The 13235-nt window shown below is 41.7% G+C and overlaps 1 protein-coding gene across 4 annotated transcripts in view; it reads right to left on the reverse strand.

Annotated features, from left to right (window-relative positions):
• The window catches only part of GCNT2 (glucosaminyl (N-acetyl) transferase 2 (I blood group)), an 81206-nt gene that overhangs the window by 20483 nt on the left and 47488 nt on the right, over positions 1 to 13235 (reverse strand). The window lies entirely within an intron of this gene.

The raw sequence follows: 13235 nt of genomic DNA on the forward strand, positions 1-13235 counted from the left end.
AGTTTATGATGCCAAGTGAATGATATTACCAAAATAAACTTAGATTTTTTGTGTGTGTGGTGTTGAGGATGAAACCCAGAACCCAGGGCCCCATGAATGCTAAGCAAGTGCTCTACCACTGGGTTACAGCCCCAATCCTTTTATAGGTCCACCTGACTCTAATATTTACTGAAACATAAAAAACATATGGGGAGGGGGAGTGGGCCAAAAGGAACCAATATTGAACAGTTATTAAAGCTGCCAGAGGAGCAACGACCATATTCACCTTGGAACATACAGAATGGTTTTTTTATTTTCAAAAGACAGATTAAAAAGGTGCTTTGCCAGGCCAGGTGCAGGTGGCACACCACTATAACTCCAGTGACTCGGGAGGCTGAGGCAGGAGGATTGTAAGTTTGAGGATAGCCTTGACAACTTAGCAAGACCCCAAATAAAGTCAAATTTTAAAATAAAATTTAAAAAGAACTGGGGATGCAGCTCAGTGGTAGAGCATCCCTGGGTTCAATCTTTAATTCTGCCAAAAAAAAAAAAAAAGAATAAAAAAAAAAAACTAACCAAACAAATAAAAAACAGACCAAAGAAACTGTTTTCAGACCCCAATGGCTCCATATTCTGTGATGCCCTTCTTTTGACATTCTGGAAAAGGAAAAACTATAGGGATGGGAATGGGTCGGGGTTGCTCAGGGTAAAGAAAAGGTCAGAATAGGGAGTGGGGATAGGGGCTGCCTACGAGATGCAGCAGGAGGGATCCTTGGGACTGGTGGGACTGGCCTTGATTGTGGAGGTGGACGCAATTAGCAAAACACAGAAAGAGTGAACTGTATTTCATAGAAACGTAAAAATGAAAAAGAAAACTGCTTCAAGCTCAACAGCTATGAAGAGTGAAAGGACTCTCCTTCATAGCAAGTGGATTGATTATACTTATCTACTTTAAATCTAGGTTATATTTATACCTTTAGAATAATTTTTCATTTTAGAAACATTAAGACTACCTTTTTAAAATGAGTTCTAGGGCTAGGGTTGTGGGTCAGTGGTAGAGGGCTTGCTTGCCTAGCATGTCTGAGGCACTGAGTTCAGCTCAGCACTGCATACATATAAATTAAAAAAATGAAGTTTCACTGATAACTAAATGTTTTTTTAAATGAGCTCTAAACATGTGTATGGAAGCCCGTCGTTTATGCCTGTCTTTTAATATTAGTTAACACTATGCAGCTCTTCTTTCTGCCCTTTGCTCCACTGTCTGGGGCATCTCAGAGAGACATTATGAGAAGTGTTAATATAGAAGGAGTATTGTATTAAGATGTAGAAATCCTATCTTTTGACTCAGTTCAGCTGCTAAATCATGTGACATGAAGTTTCTCAGAAGAAACTTGAGAACATTATGTTAAGAGAAATAAGCCAAACTGGGAAAGCCAAGGGTCATATGATTTCTCAGCTAAGGGGAAGGCAGAGAGGAAGAGGGAAAGCAAGGTGTGGGGATTTCATGGAATTCAAAGGGAGATCAGTACACTAGAGGAGAGAGACTGGGACGGGGGAAGGACAGGAGAAGGATACTGGCCAAATGCCACGGTCATATTGTGTGCATGTACAAGTGTGTAAAAATGCACCAATAAAAACTGTGGGGAAAAAAATCATGCAACGTGAAAAATCATTTCATCTCCCTGTGCTTATTAGTTTCCTTCATCTTAAACCATGAGATCATCCCTTCCAACTTCAGCATGAATTCCCCACTCCCCAAAATCATTTTGTTACTCTGGGATGAACCACTCTGAGTTCCCACTCCTTCCATATCTTCTACTCAAATCCACTTAAATAAGAATCATTACCACAATCACACTGAATGGGCACTTCCTTAGTGCCGGGTGGTGGTACCCGGCTTTAGAGTTAGAGAGTTACAAGTCATGTTATGGAATATTACGGAGTTGATCTATTTCTCACAACATGTGCTATTTCCCTCTGCCATGAGATGTGTGTGTGTGTGTGTGTGTGTGTGTGTGTGTGTGTGTGTGTGTAACCATTCCTTGGCTGAGAAAACTAAATTTCAGGAGTTGAAGGGACTTGTTCAAGGTCATAACCTAGAAAACCATCCACGATTCAAGTCCCCACCCTTGGATGGAGGAGATCAGCCCTTTCCATTCCAAATTCTCAATTCCACATGGACCCCTGGTACTCTGAAGGTCCCTCAGACTGTGTCTAATTCATTTAACACACTCTTTCCTTTCCTGGCTCCTGTTGGGTGGGACTCCTGCATGGAAGCTAATAGAGTGATGGGCGAGATGCCCCTGACCGTGGTGCCCTGTTTCAACCTGGTTCAGGTGCCCCTCACTCATTCTGGTGGAAAGAACACTGCAGTTTTCTTTTTGCTGGGGCAGAGAGGAGATTCAGGTTGTTTGGAGATTGTTGAAATCCCTTTCCCCAGCACCAAGACGTCACCCCTGACCTGGGACGGTTGCTGGTGTCTGTTTCCTAGTACTGAGGCAATGAATGGATGCCCCTGCACATGCTGTCTGTGGCACCCAGGATCCCACTCACCAACACCATATTCTCCTTTGTTCTGTGTTTCCCTGTGCTGGAGGAGACCCGGTGGTACAGAGAGCCGAGGGAAGGAGGGGTTCAAAATGATTTGATCTGAGTTCTAGAAAATCTCCCAGACCCTCTGCAGTCATCTCAAAAGCCTCTGAGTTGGAGGGATTGCTTTTTCCAGCTCCTGTTGCCTCATCACATGTCCTTAATGGAGGCAACTGGGTGGAAGGAAAACAGCTAATAGTTATGGATACATAAAGGCACCAGGCGCATCCTAAACTCTTGAGGTGCATTAATCCGTATAATTTGCATGCAACGGTAGGAACTATTATCATTCCCAATTTACAAATAGAGACTGAGAGTCGGGGAGATTACATAATTTGCTGGGCTGCAGCCCCTCTCCCCACTAAATCACTACTCTAGTCTTGGTTCTGATTAGCACTCATGGGTGTGCAAGTACACACACACACACACACACACACACACACACTTTCTCTCTCACACACACACTCACACACTCTACTCTGTCTCTCCCCTTCCCTCCAGAAATGAGAGGTATTGTGCTACATTAAAAACACAACAAGAGAGGTGGGGACATTGTATAAACACTCAGTAGCCAATTTCCTCACTTCATCAAGAGTTTAGAGCACACACACAAAAATCTCTTCATGTTGCCTGAGGGCCAGCCTAAGTCACGGCAGTGGTGGTGGCTGACACCCAAAAACGCACAGGAGAGAAATTCATTGCTCAGAGGCCATTATTCCACTAATCCTACTGGTGACAGTAGGAAAGTCATGACAATTATGACCATGGGGTAGGGAGGAAGGGAGAGGGTAACAGAATGAACAGTGACTGAACTGGAAGCCAGACTCCCTTTGTCTTGTGACTCTGACGACAATCTTATGAAATCAGTGTGTCCCCATTTTATAAATGAGTGGAAGATCTCACAGCAGGAGACTCTGAAACTTCTGCTTCCTCGGCTAGGAGCTCCAAAGATAAAACAAAACAATATAGAAGAGACTGGGCTGGGGCTCAATGGTAGAGCACTTGCCTAGCATGTGTGAGGCACTGGGTTCAATCCTCAGCACCACATATAAATAAATAAATAAAATAAAAGTACATACATCTAAAATATATATAAAACAACATAGGCAACTCTTTTGAGATCACCTAGACCAATTTCTTCATTTTATACAGGATACCAGGGCCCCGAGAGGTTAAGTGATAGGTCCAAGGTCAAACAACTAGCAAAAGTCTGGAATCAAAAAATAGTTTTATAACATGGGTACCTAAGTCACTAGTTCTTCTTATACAATAAAGTGGCTGCAGTTTGAAGTATTTATGATAAAAGGAAAATAAAGCATTCACATGGCTTAGTATTTATTTAATATTCTATTCTTCTTAGTTGTGCATTATGAAGTATTTCAAAGGTCAAATTTGGACTGAGGGTGCAGATGAGTGGTAGAGCACTTGCCTACCATGTGCAGGGGCCTGGGTTCCATCCCCAGCACTGCAAAGTAATAATAATAATGATAAATAAAAATAAGAAGTGCACAAGCTAATTTTTTTTCAAATTTTTTAGCACACCTTCCAAACTTTCTCTTGTGTCTTAAAATAGAAACTAACTGAGGTTTGTATTGGTTACTTAATGGGGTCACTGTCAGTCAAGCTATTAGTGGGTAAGGCTGGAATTGAAAACAGACTTTTCCTACTCGGGAATCCATATTCTTTCCTCCAATTGCCCTGCAAGATCAGAAAAACCATTACTGAGTAATGGATTTTGATAACCAGTGCCTCTCAGATTAAATCACAAATATTAAAATATTCACAAGAAGAGTGAATGCACCAGAGAGATGGATCTAGAACATTAAGATTTGGCTCAAGCCAGGCAAGTGCCCAGTTGCTATTATGGGATTTGTCGAAAGACTTAGTCTGCAATACTGGAATTTTCCATTTTCTTTGAAAAAGAGAAAGCTTCTTGTTTCTGAGAATTACACAGTCAAGTCCAAGATTTGGCATCAATTTTAAGTTTTTTTGAGTTTGTGCTACATGTCGATGTTCCCCAAATTGGGCTGATGGACAAGAGAGAATTGGTGCACTATTCTCTGTACCGTTTGTTGTGCGTTTATACCTTCTTACAATAGAGTTTTAAAATTATCCCTGTGTAAGTGGTTAGGACATTAGTAAAATTAATTTTAACATTGAGGAAGTTGAACACCCAAAGTGGGAAGGATGTGGCTGAGCTGGCAAAGACCTCTATAGAATGATTGTGAGAAAAAAAAAATGTCTTGTTTCTTTCAAGTGTTGGCTCTGTTGATTTCCTTTTCAAAGAAATTATATTATGTTCTAAACAGACACTTTAAGTCCTTTTGGAAATATGGAAGGATTTAAGAAAATAAAGCAACCAGTTAAACCCAATTCCTGCTCCTTTCATGTGCAGCAATCTCAAAAATTGGTATGTGATGGTACCACTGATGTCTTTTTGTCTTTAAGGAAACCCTCTTCTACTGGATAAAGTGCACTTCGTAGTGCTATTTTAAGGACTCAGTCAAGGTTTTTGAGGACTCCGTCAAGCTTTTTAGTGTCTACAAAGATGACACCAATAACACTTAAGGAGAATCAGAATGATCCAGAATAGGTATCCACCTGAACATGTTGAATTTCACATTTTCCTGCATTCCCTACTATCCCTCTTTGGCTAATATCTATACCTAGTTTCACAGGGTAGGTGAGTCAGGACGTAGACATCCTTTGGCAGTGAAAAGGGATTTCAACTGATTTTATTCCACATCTGGCAGATCTTAGTAATGTAGGAAAACTAGGTCAGATTTAGGTTTTCTTTTTAAATATTTGTATTAATTAGTGCCTAAACTCTGAAACTTCCACTCTATACCTAGGTTTTTCATTTAGTTCTCAAAACAACCCAACTATGTAGCCATCATTATTGTGAATGTACAAGTGAGAGTCTGAAGTCTGGTTTACACAAGGTCATGAGTTAACAGAGATAGAGCTAAAATTCATTGTCAGCTTTCACTCATTCCAAAGTCCTTAGTTCTCCCTAGGTATTTCCTTAGTTCTCCCTAGGTATCAGTCATTTGACACCCTTTATATCCAGCCTGCCACCAGCAATCAACACCATAAAGCTTTTTATTTATTTATTTATTTATTTATTTATTTATTTATTTTTTAACTGGTGGCTGCCTTTTTTCTCAAAGAAAATTTCTGGTTGGAAATGAAGAGAAACAACCTTTGCTGCAAACCTAAATGTGCCGGTGTCTGTGAAAGATGATGGGTCTATGTCATCAGTTCTCAAAGTGTGGTCCTTAGACAAGAAGTGTCACCTGAGGAGCTGTACAGAAATACAGATCCTGGACCTGCTGTGTCAGAAGCTGTGAGGTGAGGCTGGCCCATCTGTGCCTAACAGACCCTGCAGGGGACTGCGAATGCTCAGCTCCGGGGACCCCCACACTGAAAGCATTATCTTACTCCTACTCATGACTTCTCCGGGAACTAAGGAGAAAACAGGATCAGCATAAACCAAGTCTGGAATCACCTAGTTCCTCCAAAATATTGGAAGAAAAGGCTTAAGCCATGTTTTTTTTTTTACTCCAAAGCCCTCTTCATAATATCTCGTGAACTCAAAGAATGGACGAAAATGTACAAAGAAGGTAGAAATCTTTATGTTACAGAGATAATTTAGTTTTTCAGTATATATTTATCATTTGTTATGTGCATTGATCTATATATATACCAATTATATGTGGCTTTGACATACAATTAATATTTTGTTGTTTTAAAGAGTCATTGAATGCAATTATATGTTTTTGTTTAAAAAAAGAGTGCTATTTTTAGAAAAGATTTGTCTAAACATAACTGGTAGGTATTTAAATATGGGCCAGTTGATTGAGTTGGAAAATGGTCTTGCCAGTTCTAAAATAGTATCTACATCAATTGTCTTAGCTGAGATTAAATTCATGTTATATTCAGTTTAGTGGGCATTTGCCAATCATGATTGTATTTATACTTAATTAAATATTCATATATACTTTTTTTTTAAAGAGAGAGTGAGAGACAGAGAGAGAGAGAGAGAGAGAGAGAGAGAGAGAGAGAGAGAGAGAGAATTTTTTATTCTTTATTTTTTAGTTTTCGGCGGGCACAACATCTTTGTATGTGGTGCTGAGGATCGAACCCGGGCCGCACGCATGCCAGGCGAGCGCGCTACCACTTGAGCCACATCCCCAGCCCCTTCATATATACTTTAATCCAATTTTTTTTCTAGTAAAAAGTCCTTCTAGTGACTAGGAATTAAATGGTATAAAGGAGTAGTAAATAATTTCCTAATTATTTTCATCTGAAGGATTGGGGGAAATGATTGGGATTTTATAATGGGGGAGCTGATCTCAAATGTTCCAATGGAGCCAATGGCTGGAACCATTGTAAATGAGCCTATAAATGGCTAAGGTATAGCACAATTTAGTTATGAAAATACCCTGTCATCTGTCTAAGGTCTCTCTACCAGGAGCTGGGCCTCTTATGCTGTAGACTCATCAGCCTAGGTACTCCGGAGCCAAGATACACCGTAGCTATAAATCTTCCCCCGTAATCCTACCTGAATCACCAGCCCCGAAAGAGCCTAGAGCCCTTTACCAAAGAGATCGAACAAGCCCAACAGGTTCACATCACTAATACAATATTTTGAAAAGGATGTTCACATTTATTACACACAGTATTATGTGGCTGTTTAAATATGATAGCATTAAAAAAAAAAAAAAACTCTGTTCAATGGATAGAAATCCATTTGTAGAATTTCTCCTTCAACCAGAATTGATCTCCTACATTGACAAAACAGATGCCACTGTGGGTGGTCCTCTGGCCATGAAAAAATAATCACCATGGTAGACCTGAGTATTCTGATGACGCTGATTAAGGCACAGTTCTATCTGTCCATCTGTGTTTGTGAATGCATTGTTTGTGGTTCTAGAAACTGAATTCTAAATTTGGGCTGATGTACTGAGAACACAATGCATACTTTGAAAAAGATTGGGACTGATCCAGCCCCGCCCAGTGTAAAGCCCAGGTAACCTTTCTGTACAGAACTGCATACCTTCTAAATAGCTTAGTGTTTGCATTTGTGGAGAGCAACACCTGGAGGGATGTCTTCGGTTTCTTCCCATTATTGTTTTCCCTTAATCTTTCATATCCTATACTCTAGTTTTCTAAGTCTGCAAATACAGAACATCCTCCCTTCCATCAAATAAGCTCAAAGTAGTTCACTCCATGAACCCTGGGTAACCCCTGATATGGTACTAACAGGAGGGGTGAATGATGTCAAGTGGGAAAAACTCAAAACAGGTACAGGTAAGACAGAAACTCACTGGAGGTATCTACACCTGCTGCCTGCCAGTGCTGTCTTGCTGTCAGATGCCAACTGCATGATAGGCTCAAGTTCACTGCCTGGGAACCAGATTATTTAAGGAGGGCCTCTTTTCCATGTCAATTACACCAGGTCTCCCCCTTATTGACTGATATCATCTGTTGGCCTGGCTCTGGTGGAATTACATCTTTAAGCTATATTTTACCTACTGATAGTACTCTTCACTATTGAAATTATCACCCACCCAGGGTATAGGATACTCTTCCATGTTCCTCCCATCTTGTTGTTTTTGGTATCAGGAATTGAACTCAGGATTACTCTGAAAAACCAGCCTCTACCTCAGAGCAAAGCCTGTCCAAGGAAGGGACATGACCTTTGTCCTTGGAAAGACCCACAGAGCTCCTAGGCACATTCCCACCCTACTAAGTTGTTTATCTACAAATAACAGAAGAGATCTGCGCCAGGTGTCCCTGACTCAGGCTAGGTGGGGACCCATAGCAACCCCCTAGCAGCCACCAATCAACATGAGACAGGGAAATACCTGGGATGCCAGATGACCCTCCCAGTAGTTTATGGTGTTGGGAAACCATGTAGTTCAGCACGAACACCCATCTTGGCTTAAACCAATCAGTTCAAATGAATCCCCCTCTTGTAATAACCAATCACCCCTACCTAACTTGTTCCCGCCAGTGAATGTGCTAATCATGTTCTAGAGTTGTCTTTTATTTCCCCACGGTGTGTGATGATTTGCTAAGAGATGCTATGACGTATGTGAAGTCCCTGCCTTCCCCAAAGAGAGTATAAAACTGCTGCAAACCCTGGGCTCAGGGCCTCTCAGCGTCACCAGTTGCTGTGTGTGTGCGCAGAGGACCGAGCTAGCTCGCAATAAACACCTCTTTGCTGCTTACATAGATCTTGGTCTCTGGTGGTCTTTTGGGGGTCCCGAATTCGAGCATAACAACTCGACCACTAAGCCACATCCCCAGCCCTGTTTTGTATTTTATTTAGAGACAGTTGAGTTGTTTAGCGCCTCACTTTGCTGAGGCTGGCTTTGAACTCGTGATTCCCCCATCTCAGCCTCCTGAGCTGCTGGGATTACAAGCATGCACCACCGTGCCTGGCTCCCATCCTCTTATACAACTATTGATTTAGCACATTCCTATCCCTCTCCAGACCCAATCCACAACCATCTAGCACTCTGCACATCCTCAAATCGGGAATCTGCCCAGTGATGCAAGTAGTGGGGAAAATTCAGGGGGATGTCACATTGGCTGCCTTTCAAGCACTCAGATACTGAAGGGGTAGGGAAGAGGAGATGCTTCCTTAACAGGTAATCTTGTTTCTGTGCCGTCAGCAGGGCTTTGGTATCAGACAACCAGCGTTGGAGAATCAGCTGTCTGTGATGGAAGTCATCAGAGGTGGCTTCCAGGTGAGATGCTACCCAACACAGGTCATAAAGTACAAAGAGGGGTTGGATAGGGATGGTGGGAAGGGCATCCTTTATGAGAGGGCATCATTAAAAGCCATAAGAAAATTGCAAATTGTGCTGGTAAATGGATGGAACTGGAGACGATCGTGCTAAGTGAAATAAGCCATCCCAAAAAACCAAATGTTCTCTCTGATATGCAGATGCTAGTAAGGGGGTGGTGGATTGGGACAGGGGGGATTGAGGGAAGATGTGGGGGGGATGGGAAAGATAATAGAATGAATTAGGCATGACTTTCCTATGATCATACATGAATACAGGACCAATGTAGCTCCACATCAAGTACAACCACAAGAATGGGATCCTAATTAGAATAAGTTATACTCTGCGTATGTATAAGATGTCAAGATGCACTCTACTGTCATATATATCTAAAAAGAACAAATAAAAAAAACAGAATGACACTAGATATTTACTTGAAAACTCAATTTCACATTGTAATCTCCATGCTTATTTTATCAGACTCAATATTCTCTTCTGTTTCTTTCTCTCCCTCAGTACTGCCCAGAAGGGATCAAAAAGTGTCTCTTTCCTTAAATTCTCATTACGTGATGCCCAATATTGTGTCCCATGGAGGCAATGATTACAATGAATTTTGATGAGCTTTCAAGTGTGAATACATAGATAGTTCAATATCTTAAATGAAAGATGGTAAGAATTTCAAGTTTAATGTAAGAGCTATAAGAAGTTTGATTCATATTCAAAAATGGGAAAAAAAGGTTTTATGAGGGAGATAACCTTTGTGCTGATCTGTAAAATATGGTCAACATCCCTGTAAGAAGGATACAAGTCAAGGGTAAAAATCAACGTGTTGGTGAAGACTTAATTGCATGACGAAGGGCAGAAACCTGGGCTACAGCTAGAGAGGTCAGTGTATGTGAGGACAGGGAGAGATAGTGGAAGGTCAGGAAGGTCATGGGCTTTTCCATAGGGGAAAGGCCCAGGGAGGAGTGTTTAGTTCGTTTACTAGACAAGGAAGGGCAGTGGAGTATGAAATAATCAGATAGGTTGGGAAGATTACTCTGCAGTGTAAAAGGTCACTTAGGATAGGAGAGATTGGAGAGCCTTGGTTTCCATGCAGACTCCCACTATGCATGAGAATATTCTCTTCTAGGAGTCACGACAGTCAGAGGAAGCCAAATCTATAAAGACAGAAATGTCCCTGGAACACTGCCCATCTCCAGAGGGCTCTTTTCCCCTTCCAAATCTCCACTCTTTATTGTGGCTTTTCCTTCCTACAATATTCGCATGTCTCTGGTATAACTGGGACCTCATAACATACAACTGGATGAAAAGGTGCCAGTAAACTATAGAAACAGGGGAAAAAATGCAAATTGCAGACGTGTGCAGGGCCAAGTATTTACTGGAACATAAAGTGAGTCATCATCTGGAAGCCAGGAGAGCAGAGATAACGCTGGGGCTCAGGTCGTGGAGGTCAGGCCACAGGGCGTGGTAATGACTCTCCAGATAATGAGAAGCTATCACAGAGCTTCAAGCAGGGATTCACAGAGGTATCACCAGGCTGAGAGGACATTCATCATTTTTGGATACTGGAGAGTGAAGGTTTCCTGGAAACTGTGTCTTAGAAAATTCCTTGGACCTAGATTTTCAAATGCTTCAAAATGTTTTTAAAAGTTGAGCTTTTGAGTTAAAAATAGCATCCTAAATGCCTACATACGATCCATTTAAGTCAAGTACACATCTTGCAAACAGTATGATCCCTAAAATAAGGACCATTTTTCTTTTCCTGAGTATTATTGTAGTGAACATGTGAAAAATTCACTGATACATGTTTTCTACAATGTTTTAATTATTGCTATTGTTCATAAATGTAACCTTTGATGGAGTGCCCAACTGTAAGAATTTTGAAGTTTTTAATATCTTTACTATTTTATTTAGTTATTTTTTTGGGTGCTAGGATTGTTCCTGGGCCTTGTGCTAAGAATGTGATCCACCACCAACCTACATCCCCAGCCCCTCTGGGTTTTTTGTTTGTTTGTTTTTGAATCTTCTTTTTTTTTTTTGTTTTAAGCCAACCTAGGGCTGGGGTTGTAGCTCAGGGGTACAGTGCCTCTCTGGCCCATGCCAGGCCCTAGGTTCCATCCCAGGTATGGAGAGAGGGAAGGAAAGGAGGAAGAGAGGAAAATAAGAGGGAGAAGGAAAAGAAAAGAATTCGTGAGAGAATAGGACAATTTTGCTTTTGCTTCTTGATGAGGGATCTCACTTGATCCTGAAAGTCTGGTGAGAAGGCATGACAGGCAATGGAGTCAGGCAGATACCAAGATGGCGGAGGACAGGAGAGAGGGGAGAGGACAGAAGAACCTGTTTGGACACCTCATGTTCTTTGTTATAACATTGATGGGGTTCAGCATCTCAGCTGGCCGCTTCCTGCTCTCCAGCCTCCCTGAGAACATTAATTAAAGAACACTTACCATATCCACGGCTCAGAGAAGGAAGAGCCAGACCAAAGCCTGTTCTAGAGCAGGCAGAAAAGAAACCCATAAACGGAAGCCAGTAGGGGGTGGGGATGTCAATTCTGGAAAGGACACCTGTGACTCTGGTTAGCATAGTGGACCTGACAGGCCTCACACGCCCACTGTCTTCAACATGCACACACACGTACACACATCACACACATGGACACAGTCCCTGCTAACCTTGTGTCAGCTCAAATGGCCATGCACAGCTTACTGCCACACCCTTCCTTATTTTTCCCAATCAATTTTTCTCCTCTCTGTGATTCTGCAGAGAATTTATTTAGGATATAAAGGAAAGAACAAAGGATTGTTCTTCTTTTCCTGCTGCAAGAAAACCAACTAGAATTTCAGGTCAATCAAACCCAGGATCTGAACCCAGCTTAGCCTTGGATGAGCTATGTGAACAGCATAAGCAAAATATTTCTATCTGGCCAGGCATGGTAGCGCATGCCTGTAATCCCAGTGGCTCAGGAGGCTGAGACAGGAGGATGGGGAGTTTAAAACCAACCTTGGCAATTTTTCAAGGCACTAAGCAACTCTGGAGACCCTGTCTATAAAGAAAATACAAAATAGGGGTGAGGATGAGGCTCAGTGGTTGAGTGTGGGTTCAATCCCTGGTACTTTAAAAAAAAAATCCTTCAAAGCCTCATTATCTGCAACGGTGAACAGCAATTAGAGGCAGAATATAACATCTGGCACGAACTATACCAACAAATACTGTATTAGATGCCATGTACAGGATGCATACATGTTTAAACTAGGTATTTGTAAATACTGGTGTTAGAACTCACTGTGCTAGGATAAAGGGTCAGTCCCTCCCCCTCTACAAATCTTTGTGACCTGACAGGTTAGTATCTCTGAAAATAAAACTCTCACAGGATAGCCTATCCCAACCTATATCCCAGTCACCTTGTCTGTCCACTTTCGGTCCCTTTCTGTGTCTATCTCTGTGGTTTAGGAATGTTGAGTTATCTCGGACCTAAAAGTGTCTTGCTGCTTGAGTCTACTTTCAGATATGAAGGTAGCTACAAACACCATTCAGAGAGATAAAGCTAGCACACACACGACTTGACTTGTCTCACCAATGGCAGGCAAAGGGTCACCCTCACATGGGACTGATGACTACAACCCTGCTGGCAAATATGTGGAACAAGTTTACTGGGACATTCACAAAAAGAGGCACCGCAGGCCACAGGCTACCTGTGGGAAATGGGTTTTGAAAAGAAGCCCAGTTCTGAATCAAAGAGGGAGTCTGTATCTATCTTCTGCCTTCAGCTGCCCAGCATACCTTGGACCTCTTTCCTAATAAAAAAAAACAATCCAAAAGCCTTCACAGTGTATAAAAGCATGAGGCTGCAAACTGGAATTCGTAATA

The sequence above is a fragment of the Spermophilus citellus genome (genome assembly GCF_964194105.1).
Source record: "Spermophilus citellus genome assembly, chromosome: 5".
Taxonomy (NCBI): Eukaryota; Metazoa; Chordata; class Mammalia; order Rodentia; family Sciuridae; genus Spermophilus; species Spermophilus citellus.